The 23846-nt window shown below is 43.4% G+C and overlaps 1 pseudogene; it reads left to right on the plus strand.

Annotated features, from left to right (window-relative positions):
• The first annotated feature begins 7580 nt into the window (after positions 1-7580).
• Positions 7581-9403, plus strand: LOC124655946 (annotated as a pseudogene).
• Positions 9404-23846: the final 14443 nt, after the last annotated feature.

A 23846-nucleotide genomic window follows, 5' to 3' on the forward strand; every position in this document is an offset into this window, starting at 1 on the left:
CTCCATCTCCCGGATTGTTGAATTAGCTAACTCTAGCTTCTTTTCAACCTTCTTTCTTTCTTCATCAGATTTCCTCTTCCCGTCCCTTCTCAAGTTTAATTTTGCTAGAATAACTAGCTTCCCTTCGAGACAGTGCTGATATTGGGCACATCCTTCTAGAATACCACGTTCACAGACTGATTCTTCCTAGGTAATTTTCAAAAGAAATTCAATCGGAATTGAAGGTTATAATACCTCATCCGACGAGGAGTAGCTCATGACAACGTCAAGGAGCCCGCCATCTTCATTCGTAATAACCATGGTGTCATGACGGCGGTGCTGATTTGAGGGCGGCACGCGGCGATTTCAGCGGAGGCAATGTGATGCGGCGTGCAACCTCGCGGTGGGGGATCTTATACAGGAAGCGAGAGTCAGTCAGCGACGGGGTCAGGCGGCGGCTGTTCGGGAGGATGGTTACTTTAGATCTGAGCTGATGTGGTGTCCGTCCCCTATGGCTTTGCCCATAAATAAAGAGCATTCAGACCCTCACCATATTTTCATTCTTCGTATTTAATTTAATTTGCATCTTTTTACTTATGTAAATGTGATGTAGATGCATATAAATTTGCTATTCTTTTACATCTCAATATTGGTGTGTCTTATTTCATAGATGGACAGTGGGTGGATGTACCACGAGAACCGTATGACCAATGTGTACCTTTAAGGTGTGACCGAGTTTTTGAAAGCAGCTGAAGATAATGTGGTTCATACAAAGGACCCGTGGGTACCTTGCATGTGTAATGACTGCGAAAACAACAAGAGTTTTACAAACATTACACAAATCCAAACTCAATTGATCAATGGGGGATTCATGGCCGGGTATAAATGTTGGATCCAACATGGGTAACAAGAAAGTGCAGATGATGATGATTATGAAGAGCAGATCAGTGGAGGGATGCAAACACGAACGATGTTCAGACTACCACCATACTTCCCTCAACTCATGGCGATAGTCAAACAAATGATGACGTGAGCATCCCAACACATGAACCAGATGATGTGACTCAGATGCTGCGGGATTTTGGAGATAACTATAAGGATCATAATATTTACAACAAATATCTTTGTATGATAGAAGACTCAGAAAAACCAATGTACCGAGGGTGTAAAGCGCACAACACAAAGTTGGGTACTGTTCTTGAACTGTTGCAGATGAAGGAAAAGTTTGGATGGTCAGATAAGAGTGTAACAGTTTTGTTGACATTCTTACATGACTTTCTTCCGGACGGAAATCACATGCCAGTGAGTACGTACAAAGCTAAGTGGATTGTGTGTCCATTCGGAATGGAAGTTCAGAGAATACATGCATGCAAAAAAAATGATTGTATATTGTGCCGTGGTGATGCGTTCATCAATTTGCGTGAATGCCCGGAGTGCAAATTTCCTAGGTTCAAGGTTTGGAAGGATGAGGATATGGCCGTTGATAGTGATGATGAAATGGATACTGATCAGGCGAGCCAGGTGCAGAAAAAACCCGGATAGAAGAACATCCCAATGAAAGTTTGTTGGTACCTGGCTATTATTTCTCGTTTGAAACTCTTATATGCAAACCCCGATACATCAAAACTAATGCGTTGGCACGCAGCGGAGCATTGTATTTTTGGACAACATGCTAAGACACCATGCTTTGATAGGATGAATTCTTCGGAAATGATCCTAGGAATGTAAAGTTTGCACTCATCAGGGATGGAATGAATCCCTTCGGCAACATGAGTACCACCCACAACACCTAGCCCATGCATGAATCTCAGCATTTACAACCTTCCTCCAAGGTTGTGCATGAAGCGGAAGTATATCATGCTAAATATACTCATCGAGGGCCCGAGATAACCTGGTAATGACATTTTGATGTGTACCTTGCCCCTTTGGTAGAAGATTTGAAACTTCTTTGGATTGAAGGGGTTAAATTATTTGATGCGCATTTGAAGAAAGTTTACCCTCAGATGAATGTTGGTATTAACCATCAATGATTATCCTTCTTATGGGAACACCTCTAGGCCCTAAAAGGGAACAATGTGTGTGTTCATTGCCTAGACAACACATCATATCGTTATTTGGGCGAGTGTAAGAAAACAATGTACATGCGGCATCAGAGGTTTTTGCCAAGGAATCACCGATATCGTAAGTTGAAGGAAAAGTTTGACAACACCATTGAGAAAGATTTGGCACGTCCAAATTTAAATGGCACCTAGATCTATGCTTAGCTTAAGGACTTCAAAGTTGTGCATGGAAAATGACAGTTTAAACGCGTGGGTAGAGGACAAGGCCATGGCAAGAAGAAAGACAAAAACAAAGAAACCGATGAAGTAAACACTCCCAAGAAAAAACCGTTTGGAAGAGTAGATCGATACTTTGGGACTTACCTTACTAGCAGTATCTCGAGGTTCGGCATTCCATCGATGTAATGCATGTTGAGAAGAATGTGTGCGAAATCATAAAGGGGACATTGTTGAACTTGAAGGACAAAACAAAAGATAATGCAAATTCATGGCTTGAAGCTATGAAAATAAGAGGGATAAAACCACCTAGGGAAGGTGAAGCTCGAGGAAGACTCCACCCAATTTGAGTTATGTCTGCGACAAAAAGGAGGCAAAAGGGATGTGTAAGTCTCTCTATTTGATGCATTTTCTGACGGGTTATTCCACAAACATGCAACAAATTATTTCAAATAAAGAAAACAAACTGACGGGCTTGAAGTCTCACGACTGCCATGTTTTGATGACACAGACGCTCTCTATCGCAATCATGAATATCTTGATACCACATGTTCGACAGACTCTAAGAAAGTTGTGTGAATTTTTAACATAATTTCTAGGAAGGTGATTGATCCTAATATGCTTGATGAGCTACAAACAAGTGTGGTGGAGACTCTATGAAATTTAGAGATGATACACGCTCCATAATTCTTTGATATAATGGTTCATCTCATTGTTCACCTTGTGCACGAGAAAAGGATGCGCGGTCCCGTATTTCTGCGAAGCATGTACCCATTTGGACGCTTCATGGGAATTCTTAAGAACTATGTGACTAATCGAGCACGTCCACATGGAAGCATCATTGATGGCTATATTACCGAAGAGGTGGTTGAGTTCCGCGTTGATTACATGCATGACATGTCCTGACCCAATAAGCATACCTAGGTCTGTCCACGAGGGGAAACTTTTTTTGTTTCGGAAGAGCTGGAAAGATCAAGATCACTCCAACTGCCACTGAATATTGTCAGGCACATTTCACTGTGTTGAAGCACATGAAGGAACTCACTCCATACATGGAAGAACATATTCATATTTTAAAAGAAACACATCCAAATCGACATTCCATCAATAAGCTCCACAGTTTGTTGTTTAACACATGGTTCACTAAGCGCGACTACGTGATGTTGAAACGAAATATATCCATCTTGATGTTCTAGCGAGAGGCCCAACATGTGAGGTCAGACAATTTCAAGTGTACAAAATCAATGGGTACACATTTGCTATGAGGGAAAAAACTAGCACAACAATAACACAAAATATTGGTGTTTGCTTAGAGGCATTTGAAGCAAATGACGAAAAACAACTCTACTACGGATACATATAAGAGATTTGGGAGCTAGAATATGTGGATTTTAGATATCCATTGTTCCGTTGTCGTTGGGTTAGTAAATATCAAGTGAATCCAGATGACAGTGGACACACTACCGTTAACCTCGATCGTGTTGCTTACAAGGACGATCCATTCTTACTAGCTAAACTTGTTCATCAAGTGTATTACATCATCGACCCAAAGAATAAGAAAAGATACGTTGTTATGCCGTCAAAACAAAGTATCATCGGTGTGGACGGTTAATGGGTCCAAATATGATGCATATTTAAGCATACAAAACAATCATATTGTTACTCATCCCATGCCCCATGCATCTAGCTACAACTATGCCTATTATGCATGATTAGAAGTTCTTATTTATTTTCATATGATATTGGCTCAATTAGTAGTTTTAGTAGGATTTTATTACTTTTCTTTATCTTTGACATGTGCATAGGTGTTATGGATAATTATGAAAAAGGAAGGCAAAAGGGACCAGACTTAGCCATATGAGATGTGAGAAAAGTGATATTTTCCACCATCTTATATTTAAAATATAAGGCCATGGTGTTGTATCCCTCGTCTATACGAGTCCAATAAGCCGAAGAACATTTCAATCGGAGTCCGGAGTCCGTATGAAGAAATGGCGAAAAATACGAAAAGTGCCACATTTTAATCATTTGTTTTTGCAAAACCATGGCAAAGCAATGAACATCAATAATAAAGTGCCTCATACTCCCTTGGATTGGATTTAATCAACATGAGTGGTGGCAACGCCATCGACTATGTACATACTAGTGTGGGTCAATTAAATATAGTCGAAGGCAATACAAAGTAGCACATATAATAAAAATAGATGAATCCATAATACCAAATAAAATGCACAACTAATATTCTTGCACACACGAGAATGTACTATATATAGGACTATCCCTTCCACTAAAATGCACCACATTTTAATCACTAGGTTATGCAAATCAGTGGAAAAGCAATGAAAATCAATAATTAACATAATCCTTCATATGAACAAAGAACATAACGTACTTCACTTCTAAGAGTTAGATCTAAAGTACCCTGAAAAATGCACAACCAATGGTATTATGAATTCCACTAGGGTGTTTTAGACCAACCCTTGAAACAAAAGGTCCAGAGTTGAATGATTGACACACTAAAATTGGGGGCCTATAGGAAGAGAGCACAAACGAATCAATGAGATGATCCAACATTTACCAAGAAGCATGCAGCACGAATGAGCTTGTACACAACACTAGGCAAATACTGACCATAGAAAGAAAGTAAACAACAAGCCTCGTCAGGAACGGAGCCAGGAATGTTACTTGGAGGGGGGTAAAAGAACAAAACTTTTCTTGGAGGGGGCCAGATAGGAAAATATTCAAAAATTTAGGGAGCAATTCACATTTATTTTGTGGACCTTTCAGCAAATTTTCCAGCATAGGGGGGACATGGCCCCAGCTGGCAGCCCCCTAGCTCCGTCCCTGAGCCTCATACAACCTTCACACAATACACTCAAAAGATGATCGCTTAGCAACATGTATCATGCACAACTAATTGCATGCCTGCATAACACTTACTAAATGGAGTCCCTATGATTAAATTGTGGAACATATTAACCATTGGCAGTGGTAAAATAACAATGTACATGGTGTGCTAGTGCCTAGTAATAGCAATTAGTGTGAGAAAACCAGTCATAGTTGAGATGCATTACAAGCAACCAATTGGGATTTTCCACTCACGCATCAAGAAGTCTAGTCATCGATCTAACAACGAACCTAACCATGAATAATACCATGGCCACAAATCTGCAGTGTGCAATATGACTAATCTGACCACAATCCTACTAGTCCATAGATCAAACATACTAATACATGGATTGAAACCCTAAGACAATGGTTACCGTTACATGTATACAATGCATGTCATACAGGTCTACGTTCGCAAAAGCTTGGTAATAGTGGGAGTTGGGCTTCCTACCATTGATGAGTTCAACGAAGATCTTCCTCAAATAGGAGAATATTAAGCTCTTACTCATGGACAATCGCGGTCGAGGTCGAGGCAATAGTCAGGTCGCCATCCGAATCTTCCATCGAGCACTCCGTCATTGCATTGTGGTGTTGCAATGGATCTGCCGATGAACTATCGATGAGATGGGAGAGGAGAGTGAGTCGAGGGGCAATGAGCAGATTTATGACATGTGCGGTTAAAGGGACACAGTGTCACCCGCTCCTTCCCCACGTGTGCAACCGAGTCATTGATTTGCGCTCTTGAGAGCCTCACTCCATAAAAACTGCCGATTCAACACTCCCAGTGGGTCTGGCTCTGAGTTGCTTTAAGCAGCGCACTAGCCTAGCCCGAAGGCGTATGTGGGCATCCAATCATCCCGATTTTGGGCCCATTGGCCACATCCCACCGGCAGCCGCCCTCCATAGGCCCAAAGAACCAGGCAATAGCCTCGACACCGTCGATGATGGGAGCGTCGACTTCCATTGGAGCCGCGGCTGCCCATCCACGATCATTTTGGGGCTTCTTCGATTCATGCACGCGTGCCGTCTAGGACGACAACAACACTCTCGTCGTGAGGACAGGAAAGGATAAGAGGACCCACCGAACGTCGTCCGTTCCTCAGAGGTTTGCCCGTTAGCCCTCCTCCGGCAGTAGGTAGTTGGAGGAGATGAGAGTCGGTGCGACGATGAATACGGTTTTCCTGGGCTGCCCCCATGAGCAATGCGGGGGCATAATGTTTGACCTCTTGACGATCAACCATATTGGAAATGTGAGCAATCAAAGGCCGTTCATTCCTCCTATAATTTACGACATCTAGCGAATACTTCCTACGTCTACAAATAAGTGTATTTTTAGATTTATTCATAAGTCAAATTTTTAGATGTTTGATCAAACCCATAGTAAATTGTAGCAATATTTATGATATGGAATTAATATATTATGAAAATCCATTTCAAGATACATCTAATGATACTAATTTTGTGTCATACGTATTGCTCAATTTTTTCTATAACTTGGTCAACCTTCGGAATGGTTAACCTATGAAAAAAAATCTAGAAGTGCACCTACGGATGGACTATCTGGATTTTCAATACATTTTTTTCCCTGGATGAGAGTACCTATATATCGCCCTCCAGTAAAATACATGTTTTTGCTGAGGAAAGCAAAATACATTGGCAAGCAAATAGTTGCATGCACTGATCAACCCGCCAAGCTCGAGTCCTAGACTGTCATCTGTGACTGTAAAAGATTGAGTAAAAAATTACACCGGTTACTTTGGCTGATAACTTTGTTAATTATATTCCCTCAAAAAGTTTGATAATTTTATAGCCGGGTTGCCCAACCCCGACATGCAGCGGACGATCGGTCCGGGACTTTGGCTGATAACTTGCCGGGTTGCCCGACCCCGATCGATCGTGGCATGACTCTACAGGCGGGTTACGGCAGTGGATGATCGGGCCGGGCTGGCCGTGCCCGGATAAATTGCTCCTCCCGCTACTTGTAAATCCTTGCTATATAAAGTAATACAATGCATCGAACTAATGCAGTACTTAAACTAACAAAGAGCAACACACAGTCGATCGATCAATCTCCAGTTCTCCATCATTCCATCGAAGCACACACACCACGCCCTCCCAGCAAGAAGGGTTCTTTTGTGGTACCCTCAAATGAATAATAGCCATTAATTTCCGTCCATCCAATGGTCCAAATAATTTCATACCACAGTCTAAAACTTGAGAGGTATGTTACATACCTCTAGGAATTTTCGCACCTCAGTAAAAAAAATGTTGACGGGCCCGGCCCAATAGACAGGCCCAGCCCAGTAGACTGGTCCAGCCCCATGATGGGCCGACCACAGCGGATGGTGATTCCTCTTTCTTCCCCGACGTTGCTGCCAGAGATTGCTCCGCCGCCGCTACTCTCTACATTCCCCAACTCCGGCATCACCGCCCCAGATGGAGAGGAACATGACGTTGCGCAGCGACTCCTCGGCCGCCCTCCTCCGCCTCTCCTTCTCGGCCGCCTTCCTCACCATCGCCGTGGAGGATCTCGCCCTCCCCGTCCCCACCCCTGACTCCACCGTCTGCGCCGCGGTCGGCGTTCTGGTTGTCCCCGCCATGGTCGAGGGCGACTGCTGCTGCGCCCTTTCTTTGACGAACCTGGCAGTGGCGGCGCCCTCCCGCACAGCCTGCGCCGCCCGGCGCGCCCACCCATCTGATGTACTACCTACCCCCGTCCGCCGCCCCCTTCACCAATATGTATCGGCGGCGGCGTTGGTACCCAGTTTCTCCAAAATCCTGTGATTGGCACGTCGTCTCAACCATCCATGATACGCTCCATGGCAAAGGCTCTGGCATCTGGAATGGATACTTTCTTCCCAAGCAGAATTGAAGCTCAATGTGCAGAATATTGGCACACACCACTCATCAGCAGTAAGTCCAGTTTTGCCTTTGTGATTTTGCAAATCATCCTCAGTAGCCACACCAAATATTTTAATTTTTATTGCTAATGCAGGGGTTGGGTTCAGTTCTTAGATTATGCTCGGAAGATGATCTTGCTCCATGCCATGGTGTATGTGGTTTCACCAGGCGTTTGGTTGAAGTAGGCACATATGTTAAAGTAATCAAGTGGACTGATTTGAACCCCTCATACTGGTATGACTTTATTTGATTTTCAGTCTCTGGTCTTATTACATATTTACATAGGGTTACTGATTACTAATATAAAGTGCGAGATGATATTTTAAATGTGGTTTTGCACACTTACAATTGTGGCAGTGGGCATTCTAAGACCTTGCATTTATATCATATTTGGATTTGTTAATTGCAGTAAGATTGCCTGATAAGTACAAAAACATTCATCTCCATAAGTTCAGGTCCTAGAGACCTAGATAAGAGTAGAAGATAATGAATTAATCATTTCCATTATCTTGCCTAACATTATGTTCCATGAATTTCATTTTTTTATAGCCACAATACTAAGCTCAAATGATTGATCCGACTGTTTGAATGTTTATACTTATTCATGAGGGCAATCACAATATAATTTTAGAATTTAGTACTGTATGCCTATAACCTATAACTTATTGGAAATATTTGGCTATTTATTTCAGTTTCATCAACCAAAGTCATTGATATTTTTTTCTCTGCTAGGAGTCATGATTTAAGATTTTAGATTAAATTCGCATCCATGTAAATTTTATTTATATTCCGCAGGGCATTACAAATTACATGAAGCGGAATACAGAACTGTTGTAGATGATATACTGAAGAAAGCTCTTGTCACCTTCTGCCACCGAAGCCAGCTGAATCGCACGAGTGTTGCAGGTGATCAGGAGCACAAGATAGCGCTGTGTGTGCAATGTACACAATGTGGCTGCCAATTCAAATGAGAGCCTGAGAAGGGTAGCAAACAGTCCCAGCTACCATTTCTTCTTGCCAAGTTCGAAGGACCATAATGAATCTAGGGAATCAGATTCTCTGATTGAGAGACAGCAACTATCATATCCACCCAGGATGGAGCCTCGAGGAGTCCTTGGCCAAAATATGTTTGACGTTTGTGTTCCGAAAAATGTTGAAGGATGGGACATCAAGCCAACAGTGTCTCCGAATCGATGTCCAACATTGTAGAACGTTGTTCAACGTCCGTTCAATCCCATCAAGTACCTTCGTCGTTCAAGACTATAGTTTGTTTGGAGCAAATGAGAATTTTGTGTACATAATGGAGGCCAACTCAAATATTGCCCTCAGTAAAAATAACAAAGTCTCACAGGATGATAAAATCTAGATTGTAGTGTACTGTTCGCCAATGCTGAAATCAAGATTTGTTCTTTTTGCTGAGCCAAAAATATGACAGTCTCCCAATTCTGAGTTGCGGATCCAAAACAAATTGTTGCTGGCAGGATGAAGTGTTGCCCTTTTTATCTACACACTCGATCTTCGTTCTGCCCAATTACAGTGAGTGCAAAACACAAGCTCTCGGCCGGTCAGAAAAGTCGTAACACAACAAGTAGCTCTGTACATACACAAATAGCTTTGTACAAACAGCTCTGTACATACCGAAGACAACAAGTGAATAACTTTTACAGCATGTGCCTTTATACCATCCGAATCAACAGCAGCAAAAGAAAATCCTTGCGATATCCGATCCTTGCTCTAGATGATTTCTCACTGTAAAGCCGCCTGAACCGAGTCTGTGTGCATGGCAAATATTTTACCTCCTTTCTAATGCTGAACCCTTTGACCTTATCATACTCATTATAGAACTCATATCTTTCGTCCTCACTTCTCAAGATCTTGCTAACCACAAGGAGATACTCTTCATGCTCCTCCTCGCCAGCGCCTTGACCTTCTATGTCTGAAAACCGCAATCATACAAATAATATGCATGTTACTATTCAAGTAAATCATGTCTTACAATAAACACATTTATAATAAACTTAATCAACATCACAAATGTACCACTTTAATGCTAGTTTCAAACATTTCTTTTAAGGAAAAAGCATTTGGAAATTGCGCAGAAATAGAAAAGGCAGCCTCATTCAAGCATAGCTGTCTTGATTTTATCGACAAGCCGAACGCTTTACGGAACATAGAAGAGGCAGCCTCATTCAACCAACACACGTTGTTTTGTAAATTTAGTGGTTGTAGTCAGACCAATATACATTAGGTTTGCACCTAAAAGTCTGAGTTACAATATTCAGCTCATCCAATCTGAATCACCATTGGTTTGAGGGCTACATCTTTTAACCGTCACATGTTCTTCCTAGCATTGCATCACTTGGCTTTGGGTTCAATTTATGGATTATGGTTGAAGAGTATTTTGATTTATGATTGATGCTTTCTTTGATATATGGGACTGTAATTATCAATATCATACTGCTGTTATGGCGTACACATTCTTTTTGATTATACATCATCTTTGTTGACCACAATGGATTAATTTCGAATTTTAAGAATATAATCCTTATGCAAAATTGTCAATGGGGATCCAAGCAACGTATCTATTCTCCTCCAAGGGCAGGTTCTCTGTACCTCTCTCAGATTAGTTTTGACCAGTTTGTTTGAAGCATCAACTTTTATCCTACAAGCATGTTTAGCCACTGCTTCTCCATTAGCAGATTGGGCTTTGTTCATTATGAACTATCGACAAAATGATTAATCAGAAGCAGACCACGGTATTTACATAATAAACAATCAAACCAGCAGTACTTTCTATTAGAGCCAACTGTCAGGATATTGTACCTGACTGTACGTGTTCCATCATATATTAACACAAGAGTTACATGTATTATGACTAGATGCAGACAAATATGTTTGAGTTCAGAAACCAACTTCTGATTACTATTGCGCCGCATCCTTTCTTTTTATCACGTCATTTAGATGACTGGAGTTCACACGACTTAGTTTTGCACAAGGTTGTACTCCGTACTAAAATTCAGTAATAAAATGAGGTATGTTCCTTTTACAGGGTCTGTACTAGCAGAACCTACCTGGCGGCGAGATTGGCAGTGGCGTCTCTCGATGCTGCAGCGGCGTCGACCTGGTGGCGGCGTCGCTCGGCGGTGATGCAGGACCAGGCCGATCTGGTGCCGGCGGTACCCCGCGATGCAGGACGGGACGGGGCCGACCTGGTGGCGCCGTTGCTCGCCGGCGCAGGACCGTGCCGATCCTGTGGCAGCGGCGGTCGCCCTCAATGCAGGAGAATGTTGTCGATGGTGGCGGCGACGTTTGAGATGAAGACCGTCGCGTGCTCGGCTTGGAGATGATGGCGGCGGCGTTTGAAACGACGACCGTCGCCTGCTCGGCTTCAGATGGTGGCGGCGGCGTTTGAGACGACGCGCGTCGCGTTATTGGGCCGGGCTGAATACTACTACTCCGTATTAATTTTTTTCTTTCCATAATCTAAGTTTTATGGGCTGCCGGGCCTAATCTAAATCGCTTAATTCTGACCGTTGTTTAAGTCATACCTCTACTCTTTCCAGGAGTGGTAAAAGGTACCGTAAAAGAAACTAAGCTTTAGCTAGCTCCAATGGAATGCCAACCCGGTTTGATGCAATTCCAGCTTGAAGGTTACCCCGCCGGCCAGGAGATTGACCCGTCCACGGCCACCGACGCAGAGTTCATAGTCTGCCTCGGCGCGAAGCAGCAACGCTACGAATCGCAGAATGCGGCGCTGGGGATCCAGACGTCGGAGGTGAACACCCACCTGGCGTCGCTGCACCCGTCGGAGCTTCCCCCATGCTTCGTCGCGGCCGGGACGCAGTGGGCCATGCCGAGGAAGCAGGAGGAACGGCAGACACCGCACGGGGCCTGGAAGCAGAAGAAAGAAGGCGGGTACTGTTGACTGCCAAAACCCACCGGCGGGCAGCGGCCTTGTCAACACTGTAGAGCCGGGAAGAGCCTAGAGCTGCGGCTGGCTGAGACCCCTCCGAGCGACGGCCCGCAATGCTCTTCTGGTCACACGCGGCGTTGCAAAGTGCAAGGGCGTGCCACCCGACCTATACCTGGTCGGGAAGGTGATGAGGATGCCTCGCTTAGTTTCCTGCAGGGCATACATGTAAACGTTAAATACGAGCCTCGATCGGCTCTCGGGTAATCTCGTGAATCGGCTCAAAGAGCCGATCCACCCATGATCCGTACGGGGTGCACGAATACTTGGTGGTCCCGCTTGATCAAGATGAAGCTAATGAGATCTACGACGATTTAGGGTTTTCACCGCATAATCGGATCATCCTACTCCAGAGTTGGGCCTTGCGGCCACGCACGGTGCTCGTAAGCCGATCCTAAACAAGGCCAAAAAACCAACATGAAGTTGATCCTAGGAACATCCCGTTTAGGACTTGCGAACGCCACCCTACGTGCCACTCGGATCCTCCCCCTTTGTAAGGCCTAACTATTGCGGATATTAAACTAATCCTTGTAGAACAAGGAGCAATCGTAACGGATCAGATCTACTAAATAATGATCAAGCGGGTGCCGCCCCCACACCCGAGATAGGCGTGAGGGCGGCTAGATATGCAAGGGTTGCACTACGTAAGCATGCTTAAACGAAGAACAATGCTAACCTTAACACATCTAATGATAACTACGTTGCTCGCCATCAAAAACGCTTCAGTACGAGCAACGCATGAACAACGTGGGGCTTGTGCTGCCTAGATCGCAAGATGCGATCTAGGCAGCATGTCGCTTACTCCGATAGAAACCCTCGAGACGAAGGAGTTGGCGATGCGCCGAGATTGGTTTGTTTTGGGGTTGAACGTGAGTTGTTGTTTATTCCATAAACCCTAGGTACATATTTATAGTCCAGCTGGACTCTCTAATGCGGTCGTGCACCAAACCGTGCACGAATAAGATTCTATCTCTAAACTAAGATACGATCTAATATGTTACAGATACACGGGCAATTAAGCCCAACTTGGTATAAAAGGCCGATCCACATACTTCTTCTATATATATTTCTTCACACCCATCTTCGATCGCGGCCCACCTCTGACTTGGTCAAATTCTGGTGATAACAGGTACACCGCCGTACGTGGAGTCGGCACACCGGGCAGTATTTGTTTCATCGGGGTGAAGAGGACCCTGGAGTTCCAGCTGCACAACGGCGCCAAGACGGGCTGGATCATGGTCCAGTACTACAAACTCGTGCAAGGAATGGATAATTTGGCCATCGATGTAAGTGGATTTTATTAAACCATGCATGCATCCTTTTTTTTTGTACTAGCAAGAGAAGATTCCTCATCATGCATCCCTGTCTTGTAAATTAGGACATATATACATATGTAACGCGTACTTTTGGTTCTCGGGTGCTACACATCCCATACACCCTAAACATTGTAGTAATTTAAAAAAGCTAAAAAAAAAGAATCTTCCTGAAAACCAAGGATGATCAAGTTTGTACTCGTAAAAAAATGTTTGGAAAAGAAATGATTCTCATGGTCTTCAGGGCAAAAAACAAAACAAAATTATGACAAATATACAATGATTAGTACCTAGTTATGGGACGTATCGAGTTTTTTTTTACCCACGGTATAATGAGAGTAATTTTCTAGAGAAATATTTTTATACAAGTACAATATCTGATCATCTTTGATTTTAAAAAAAAGTTCAAGTATGGAGGTGTGTAGCACCCGAGAGCTCCTATGCATTTCAAATACATATACCCGTATAAACTTAACAAGTAATTTAACAACCAAAATTTCAATCAAGCGGAGAATGATGCAATTACTGTGTAGTCCCACTAGGAATAACAATACGTATATATGCATCTGTAGAGCTTGGAGGCTTATTGAATAAGTATGATAATAACGACCTGGAAATGGTAAAAGTACAGGAATTGCATGCCATTGTATTTTGGCTCTTACTAGAGTTAGAGACACATTAATTTGTAGATATATTGAGTTGTTGAGTCATACTAGAATTGGGATTCCTTCATAAGTTTTTTGGTTGAACCAGAATACAAAAACATGTTTATACTAGTAGAATAGATACACATTTCATTTGTAATTTTTTGGTTGAACCATGATAAAAAAAAACATGTTTATACTAGAAATCATAGAAACAAATACTAAATGAAACCAGTCATAGGAACAAATTAAATGCAAGTTCGACCTTTTGACTAGTTAGAAGTAATGAGTTTGGGCTTTGTAACCACTAGAAACTCAGCATTTCGAACCACTAGAATATATTAGATGTGGTAAGAAGTGGTGAGTTTTATAAGTTGCATACAAAATGTGCGATTAAAGCTTCGTATGGTTCTCGATTATACGAACAAACCAGTCAAGCTCCGTAGAGAAAATATGTACAATCCTCCGAATCGTAAGTGGAAGGCATTGAATCAATGAACCTCCAACCATGATGTGCATCCGTGCAGTTGTGTGTATGCATAGAAAAGTTATACTATTTCAACTGCGTAACTCAGTTAAGAAACTCAACATAATATTTATGTGCATACTTAAATGGTCACTACTTTTTGTTCGGGTAGGGCCGCGGTTGAATTGGTCGTTGTTGCTTACTCCTGCTTGTTCCTTAATTTGCATGTTTGTCTGCAGGAAGAACTGATTTTCTGCAAGGTTTTCCAACTGAAAGATGAGGGTAAGGTCACTTCCTCTTTCTTGTGAATCTGAACAAAAATTCTAGCCTTGTAACAAATGGAGTTTCTTGACCCAAATCTAAGTATCTAACTGTTCGTTCCGATGGTACCTGCGTATGTACACAGGCCAGCTCCGTTACCAGACGCCTCTCCATCCGGCCACAAGTTCATCCACTCAAACAATCATAGGGCAGGTGCAAGAATACTCGGACTCATTTTTCCAAGCTGTCGATAACATGTTGATTACTTTCAACCCTGGAGACCATCCCATATGTAAGTTGGAGATCTCTGAACTCTGAAGATATAGTGCTTCATAGAAATCATTTTCTCAGTGGTGGAGACATTATTAAATATTTTTAGCTAGGATCCAACTACATATATAACGAAAACTGCGTTTCCCTCTTTTCAGATTGTGATCTGCAGTTATCCGCTATCCGTGGGGATCAGTTGAACGCCACTCCGCTCGGCGAGTGCAGCAACGAGGAGGCACTGCCACCACCAGGCGCAGGACGGCAACCGACGCGAAGCAGGTCAGCAGTTTGGAATCACTTCACCAAGATGAACAAGAAAAATAATCCTCGAGACGTGTATGCCGCTTGCCCGCGGTGCGACGGGATGCTGAAAGCTCATAGCAAGGACGATGGCACAACCCACCTGTGGAGGCACTACAGGATGCACCAGCGTGCAGCAGCCACACATTAGCATATAGGCAAATAAACTTTCTAGTTGGCCGTGTGTTGCCTTGGATTGTTGGTTGACGTCGTTGCTTGTTGCTGCCTGCCTTTGACCTTGGGTTCTACGTTCTATTTCTTTTCATTTTAATAACTAGGACAATACCCGTGCTTCGCTACGGAGCAAACATGAGATACTGGGTCATCGCCAACCCAATGCCATCGTTAGTTCCTCCTGGCCTATTATGTCATTTTCGTGCGAAGATTTCATTCGAGTGATAAACAACTTGTGACTTATGTTTTGTGGCACACTAATACCTCAATCTCCCTCTCTCTTGCCTGCATGGATGTTGTCGTTCCTAATTCGCGCCTAGATGTTGTCGTTCCTAATTCGCACCTATAACGAACACAAAAACAAAATCAAGCTTTACATGATAGTCAGAAAAATGGTGGTTTGTCAAAACCGGTAGTATAGTGTATTGAGGATATCATTTTTTCCTGTTTCACAATTGTCAGCAGCTTAACTTAGCATCTTCAGTTCTGACATTAAAGTGATTTGTCTAGTTGCATGCACCTCCACTAATGTTCAGTATTATCAAGTTATAAATCTTCAGCCTGACTTGCCAATCTTGATTATATAAAGTAAAAGAACTTTTTTGCAAGATTTGGGTGGACACTTCTTATTAAGTTAGGAGTGCACCTCTTCAGCTAGTACAAGTGCTACTTAAGTTTATCTGTTTGCATCAGATTCAATTTGAGAACTTCCTCTATAATTTGCTAGCAACATGTTCCAAAAATATCTAGTGGGTTATGTTGTGAAACTGCAAAAGAGCTTGTGAAATCCCCACATATACCGAGCACGGATGTTTGTGGATTCCCGGGTGGCACGTGGTGGACTGCCAGGCGGCACGTCTCAATTAAGATTATATTTCACATGTACAGACAAGCTTAGTTTCATTTAACCAAAGAAACATGAAAATGAAAAATCATTATAAAATCTTGTATGCATATCAACAAATAGGTTGTGTGCACGATACAAACCATTTTCTATATTTTGTAAAATTATCTGCTTGGACAGTAGACATCACATATTTTTTTCTGCCACAAAACCAAACCAATATTCGGAGCAGAGATAGATCTAGAAAGCCAGTCGCGAGATTAAAAAAAATAAAAGGAGACTTGCCGGCCCAGTACCTAGGCTGCCAGCGGATGACAGCACCCACAATCCCTATCTTATTAATTCTCCCAGGCTCGCCCACTCGGTTCATCCCCATCCTCAGAGACGCAGCGCATCACGAAGCCCCAATCCGTCGCCACACAACCTCCGCGTCTCGTTCCGCCTTCGAACTCTTCCCCTCTCACGCGGCGCATCGTCGTCCTCTTGCCTTCCAGCGCAGCCCAAAGCAACTGCTCCCGCCGGGATCTCCGGACCGGAACCCATCCAATCTTCTTCCACCTGTAGCCCTCCTCCTTTCTCAAATTAGTCTGATCCTTAGCTTCCTCATGCCACCAGCGTGCGATTCCTCGTTTAATCCGCTCCCGCATGTCACCAGTGTGACAATTCTTCTTTTATGGCGTCCCCATATTTGCTGCTCATTGTTCTTCCAATTCGGCTCAGATTAACCCAAAAAAATTAGGCATATAAACTGGTTGGAGTCAATATGAGCTACCGAGGTGGGACTATTCCAAGGCTCATCAATCCGTCCTTTCTATTTCCCGATGTATACACACTGGCCAAAATAAAAAGAATCTTCATCTGCGGCCTGGCCAATCTAGCGGCCCATAACGAGAGGGCTAGCGGAGATGCTGAAAAGAAAGGTTTGATCGGTTGAGGAAGAACCTCTTTCTTCTCTCGTTCAGTTCTCTCCCCGTTCGTCCCAGACCCGCCTCTCTTCCGGCTGGCGTCGGCCGTCTAGACCACATCCGCCTCTGAGGCTTGGCCCTGCTTGGTCTCGTCAGCGGGCAGCCAGGCACCGCGCCTGCTCACGTGCGTCGGTTCCTAGGAAGGCATGATTGGAAGCAAAACGACGGGAAAAAAATATGAGTGAACCGGTACGAACGGGTACAATGGCATTGTGCGCTATATGTGGTTTGGTGGGAGGGTAAAATGGTCCAGAAAAAGTTGGACGAAAATTTTGGCAGAAACCTTAGCTCCTTTATTATTAGGTATAGATTCGACGCTCTGCGCATCCTTCGTATGTCTGGATTGGCTCTCGATATTTAGTTGTTACAAAAACCGGCATACCGCATGTATTTGCTATCATCTTGATGTTAGTATATTTCCTTTCATCGAAAGATTCATAGTGGTGTGCATGCTCATTAATTACTGGTTCTTTTTGTTGCTCAATATACGTAAGGGGAGGCTTGTGGTAGCTGGTTGTGCTTTCTTGGGGTTCACATTCTTTTCGAAAAGTCCACCGATCTATTGATAATTATTTGTAGCAGTCCAAAAAACCTAGAAAGTAAATTAAGATTACAAATAGGTCCATCGACCACCTAGCGACGACTACTCACACCAGCGCAAGCCGAAGGCGCACCGCCGTCCTCACCCTCCATCACCGGAATTAGGCAAAGCTTGTCGTAGTAGCTTGTTGTAGTAGACAAACAGGTAGTCGTCGAGCTAAGGCCCCAACGGACCAGCGCACCAGAGCGGCAACCATCACCAAAGATGAAACTCGTAGGTCGAAAGAGGAAGACCTCAAACTACACCAACGAACACGAAAATCGACTGGATCCCACGAGATCCATTTGTAGTCATGAACGACTTTCAGGCATATCAGGAACGATCGATTGTGAACAAAACCATTTGCAATGGGGGAACAACTTAGAGACATATAAGGGGACAACCCCAAAGTTTGTGCGGAGCAAAACTATTGTAATGTGGAACAACTTAGAGTGATATAAGAAACCACCACAAAGTTTGTGGTGGAAAAATCCATTTATAGCGGGGAACAACTTAGATAAATATAAGGAACAACACCAAAGGTCGTGCGGAACAAAAGCATTTGTAATGGGGAACACCTTAAAGAGATTTAAGGAACAACCCAAAGTTCGTGGGGAACAAATCATATAAGGAACAACCCCAAAGGTCGTGCAGAACAAAAGCATTTGTAACGGGGAACAACTTATGGACATATAAGGAACAACTCCAAAGGTTATGGTGAACAAAATCCAGGGGAAACACTTATAGACATATAAGGAACAACCCAAAGGTTGTGCGGAACAAAAACATTTGTAATGGGAAACAACTTAGAGATATAAGGAACATCCCCAAAGGTTGTGGGGAACAATCCATCTATAACAGGGGGAGAACTTAGAGAAATATAAGGAACAACTCCAAAGGTCATGCAAAAAAAGCATCTATGATGGGAAAGAACTTAGAGAGATATAAGAAATAACCTCAAAGGTTGTCAGGAACAAATCCATTTATAACAGGGGAACAACTTCTAGACATATAAGGAACAACCCCAAAGGTTGCGGGGAACAAATCCATTTATAATGGGGAAAATCAGAGAGAAATAAGGAACAACCCCAATGGTTGTGGGGAACAAAACTATTTGTAAACCACCTAGAGACATATAAGGATCAACCACAAAGTTTATGTGGAACCAAACCATTTGTAATGGGTCAACTTAGAGGCATACATGAAACAACCCCAAAGGTTGTGTGGAACAAAACCATTTGTAATGAGGAACACTGAGCATGCGAGAAAGAACTTAATTGGTTGAGTGGAACAAACCTATTTGTTGTGAGGAGAAAGCAGGCGCCATATGAGGAACAACCACAAAGGTTGAAGGGAAGAAATCCATGTGCAGTGAGAAACAACTTTAAAGGCATGTGAGGAACAACCCATTAGCTTGAGGGGAACAAAACCATTTGTAATGTGGAACAACTTGGAGCATATGAGGAACAACCCCATGTATTTTGAGGAACAAAAACATTTATAATAACAACTTGAGTCATATAATGGAACAATCCCGTATGGTGTGGGGAACAAATCATTTTACAAGGAGGAACAACACTATAAGTTTAGGAGAATAAAACAATTAGTAATGCGGAAGAACCTGAAGACATATGCGAAGCAAGACCGTAGGTTGTAGAGACAAAACCATTTATAGTGCGGAACAACTTGAAGAGATATGAGAAGAAGCCCATGGGTTGTATAAAGAAACATAAGAAACAAAAATAAAGGAAAAAATGGAATAATAAAAGGAAATATGAAAAAATATCTTTACTTTTTTTTGCGAAAATTCCACTGATCTATTAATAATCATCAATAGCAGTACAAACAGACTCAAAAGTAATAAAAATTACAAGTAGGTCTTTCGACCACCTAGCGACGACTACAAACACTGACGCGAGCCGAAGGCGCGGCGCTGTCCTCGCTCCTCCATCTCCGGAGCCGGGCAAAGCTTGTCGTAGTAGAGCTTGTTATAGTAGACAAACGCGAAGTCTTCGTGCTAAGGTCCCAAAGGACCAGTGCACCAGAGCAACAATCATCGCCAAAGATGACAACTGTAGATCGGAAGAGACTAACCTGAAACCACACCAACGAACACGAAAACCAATCGGATCCCGCGAGATCCGTCGGGCACATGACTCCACGCGCCCTCCGTCGATGCTAGACGCACCACCAGAGCGAGGAAGACCTTATTCTGACATCAAGATGGAACCGCCACCTCACCATCCTGAAGAAGACACTGAAAATAACCTAACAAAGAACGAAAACCCTCCCGCCGGCGAGAGACCGTGGTCCGCCACACCTCCAAGACCCTAAGGCCACCGGAGGCGGAGCAGACGAGTAGCCTCGCCAGCGAGGGGATGGAACCCTAGATGGGTTTTTTCAGCCGCCTCTCGATCGCTTCTCCTGGGAGTCCCGCACGTACCGTGATCCAACCAAAAGTAGCTAGCTAAAAAAACATATCTTTACTTAAGAAGTACAAAAAAATTATTAAAAGCAACAATAACAACTTGCAAGTGAGAAAGGAAAAACACAAAAAGAAGAAAGAAGAAATAAAATTAAAAAATAAAAAGCTATAAAGAGTAAAGAATACAGATTTGTTACTTAAAATGTAAGAAAAATAGAAAAATAGAAATATAACAACTTATGCGAAAAAGTGAAAGGGAAAAAGGTCAACCAAGGAAACCACGGATAGAGAAAAAGGGAACGAGATTCAAAAATGCACATGCCGGCCGACCGGAAATACACGTATGACATATGACATATAGTAGGTATGTATGCATAGCAGCGCGTACAAGTAGAAAGTGCAACTCAAAGAATTTTTATAAGTAATTAAAATTTAGAAAATCTGAGTTGACTGAGACATAGCAAAATCGAAATATAAAAAACAGGAAGGAACAACGACCAGCCATCGCAGCGATAATGGGCCAAGCCCATCGACCAAGTCCTTTAGAGAAACGATGCGTCGTTTCCTTACATCAGGTACCCATCTCACCCTAAAAAAATGGGTACCCATCTCGCCGCTTCTCCCTCCGCCGCCGCCTTTGTCCAACCAATTATCGCTGGTTACTTCACACACCCTGCTGCAGCTTGCGGTGTTCATCCGAAGGCTTCAAGCTTCTCTTCCCGCACCCTGTTTCCTTTGTAAGTGTGGTTGACTTCTTTGACGGTATCGCAAGACTTGGAATTTGATTTTGTAGCTTCAGCCTTCAAGTATGGCCTTTTGTTGTTCCTGTTGAGAGTAATTCTGATATTTTGGTCTCAGCAACACCAATACTACTCCTTTCCCTTGATGGTCAGGTGATATTTTACTAGTGGCTGGGTTAATTTGGCGAGGGCGATGTATCGTCAGTTTGTGAACCTGATAATGCACGATCAGCGCAGCACACTGTATTCGATGCGCCGCCTACGCATCTTTCCCCATCTTTTCGACAAATCACAGCCGGCAGACGCACACGAGAAAAAGAAGGGATGTTTATCAACTATCTCAAGGTGCAATCGTCTGCTCAGGCCAGGCATCAACTTCGCGCTGCCGCCCAACCTAGCTGGCATAACGCCCATGCATTTCTTCTCTCTGCTGAGAGGGCAGGGAGAGGGATGTGTCATGTTCATCGGCCCTTTCGGCCTAACCACGGTCTACGACGTCGCATTGAAGTCTGTCATCGCCATGCCCCAAGCAAACTTCTCCAAGCCAAGCGACTCCATCGCCCTGCCCATGACCCGTCGCGACGGACACTACCAGCTCTATATCATGGCCAGAGAAGAGAGCGGTGGCTCGTTCGAAGTCTTCAACTACTGCAGGGCGGGGGCTCCAACAGTTGGGGTCAGACGGTGGTGGTCCTGGGGTCCTCTGCCGCCCCCACCGCAGGTTAAATCTTACAGGTGTCCTTCTGCAGCGGCCGTGGTTGACGAGACGACAATATGCATGTCGTCCGATGATGGTGGCGCCTACGCCTTCGACACGGTGAAGTGCGAGTGGAGGCGGGCTGGCGGCTGGGCGCTGCCCTTCCATGGCGTGGCGGAGTATATACCCGAGCTCGGCCTCTGGTTTGGCCTCGAGGACGAGGACACCGGCGGCAACCGTCTGTGTGCTTTTGACCTCACCTCGCCTTGGCCGCCGGTGGTGCAGCACGCCTGGGATTATCTTGACGATGCTCTGCTAGACGACTTGCTGCCTCAGAATCAGCACCTAGTGAACCTGGGCTCAGGCAGGTTCTGCATCGCTACCACCTTCCACAACCGCAAGGATGTCAAGCACACGACCATCACATACGGCTTTTCTTCGGACGAGGAGCAGGTGGATATTGAGTACGGTGAGGTTACTCTGCTAACAGGCGTTGAAGTTGTGCGTCGCGGCAGCGGTGAGCTTGAGATGGTCAAGCACAAGTCCCAGCTCTATGACGTTCAAGGCATGACCGTCCATTCCGTGCTCTGACTGAAATTATCATGGTTATGCTATGCATGGTGCTAAATATAAAGTTACTCCTTTCTACTACTCCGGATAATCGGATATGAAGATTGAATAATATGTTTCTCCCCGACGTGCATCTTCTTAGATTATTGTGCTGATTACTCCATTAATTCTGTAGATCCGTTTGTACACAACCAGAGGAACATAAAGGAACCATATAAATCTACTGAGTTGTTTACTCCCGTTTATTTATCCATTAATATTGCCGTCCAAATTACTCCATTAATTCAGGTTAATTTATCCATTAATATTGCCGTCCAAATTACTCCATTAATTAATGGGGCAGCGCTAGGCATCGGAACCCGATGGATCGCTTCCCATCGGACCAGGCTGTGGCCACACGATCAAATAGATGACGGCCATACGATGTTGAAGCTGTCCAGATTATATATGAACCAGTGCCGCGCGTGATTGCCTCCGTTAATCGAGTGCTAGATTGCATGCTTCCACAGAACGTGGGCCAGATTGCATGTTCTATGGAACAGATCACGGGATATCAGCTAATTGTGAATTAAAATTTGTTTCCTACTAAATACTTCCAAAAATGTTTCCAGATTTTTAGGCGACTAATTCATCTGATTAACTGTGTTTCCGACCAGCTCAATCTGTTTCCTTATTTGGTTTGTTACGGAACAATTTTTGTTTCAATTATTATTTGATATTTCACAGTAAAAATAACTTTTCTTAAACAGCAATGGGAGCGTGCTTCTAGTAATTCGTTTTGAACAAAAGGAATTTGGATGCATTTTTCTTGATGGCAGAAGCTTTGACCTTGATAGATGGAAGCATCATTTTTCTTTATTCTCCATTCGTGTGCAATGGCATCATGGCGACATGTTTTTGGACCAAGAAAGCACACATCTAGACAAATGGAAGCATCTTTTTTGTGGCGCTAGAGACATATTGTTCGCATCATGGGACATTCTTTCTGTGACAAATACAAATATTTATTTATACATGGTAATATTTTGATCTACCAATACGACTTTAGATGCCACCAAGCAAATTTTAGTCTCATGAAAATATTTGCTTCACAAGAGAAATCTGTGGAAGCACACCATGAAGCATGAAGCAATGAACAAATTAGTTTGATTTAAACAAAAAATTACAACTCTTGTGTTGACAAAATTAAACACTATTACAACAAGTTTTTCACTTCTCCTTAACCAGCATTATTGACCGTTGTATGGGTTAATCATGGACGATCTCCCATGCGCTCCAAGCTCCTCAATAAGTCATTTGTGTCCCAGCAGCGGCGTGTCGGCAGTATAGCAACATCACTAACTATACAATTAGAATCAGGTTAGGCAAAATTATGTGTATATAATAGAAGCATCAGTTAATAACACGAAGCACACATAAGGAATGTTGAAGCACCAGTAAAAAACTGTGCGTCAAGCCAACACACATGGTTGAAGCACATACTCGTACCCGTTGAAGCAAAATTATTGTACTATAAGAGCATCACACAATGGCACTAGTTGAAGAAAATATCAAGTAGGAAAACTTGGCTGGAGTAAAGCAA

The sequence above is a fragment of the Lolium rigidum genome, chromosome 5 (assembly GCF_022539505.1).
Source record: "Lolium rigidum isolate FL_2022 chromosome 5, APGP_CSIRO_Lrig_0.1, whole genome shotgun sequence".
Lineage (NCBI taxonomy): Eukaryota > Viridiplantae > Streptophyta > Magnoliopsida > Poales > Poaceae > Lolium > Lolium rigidum.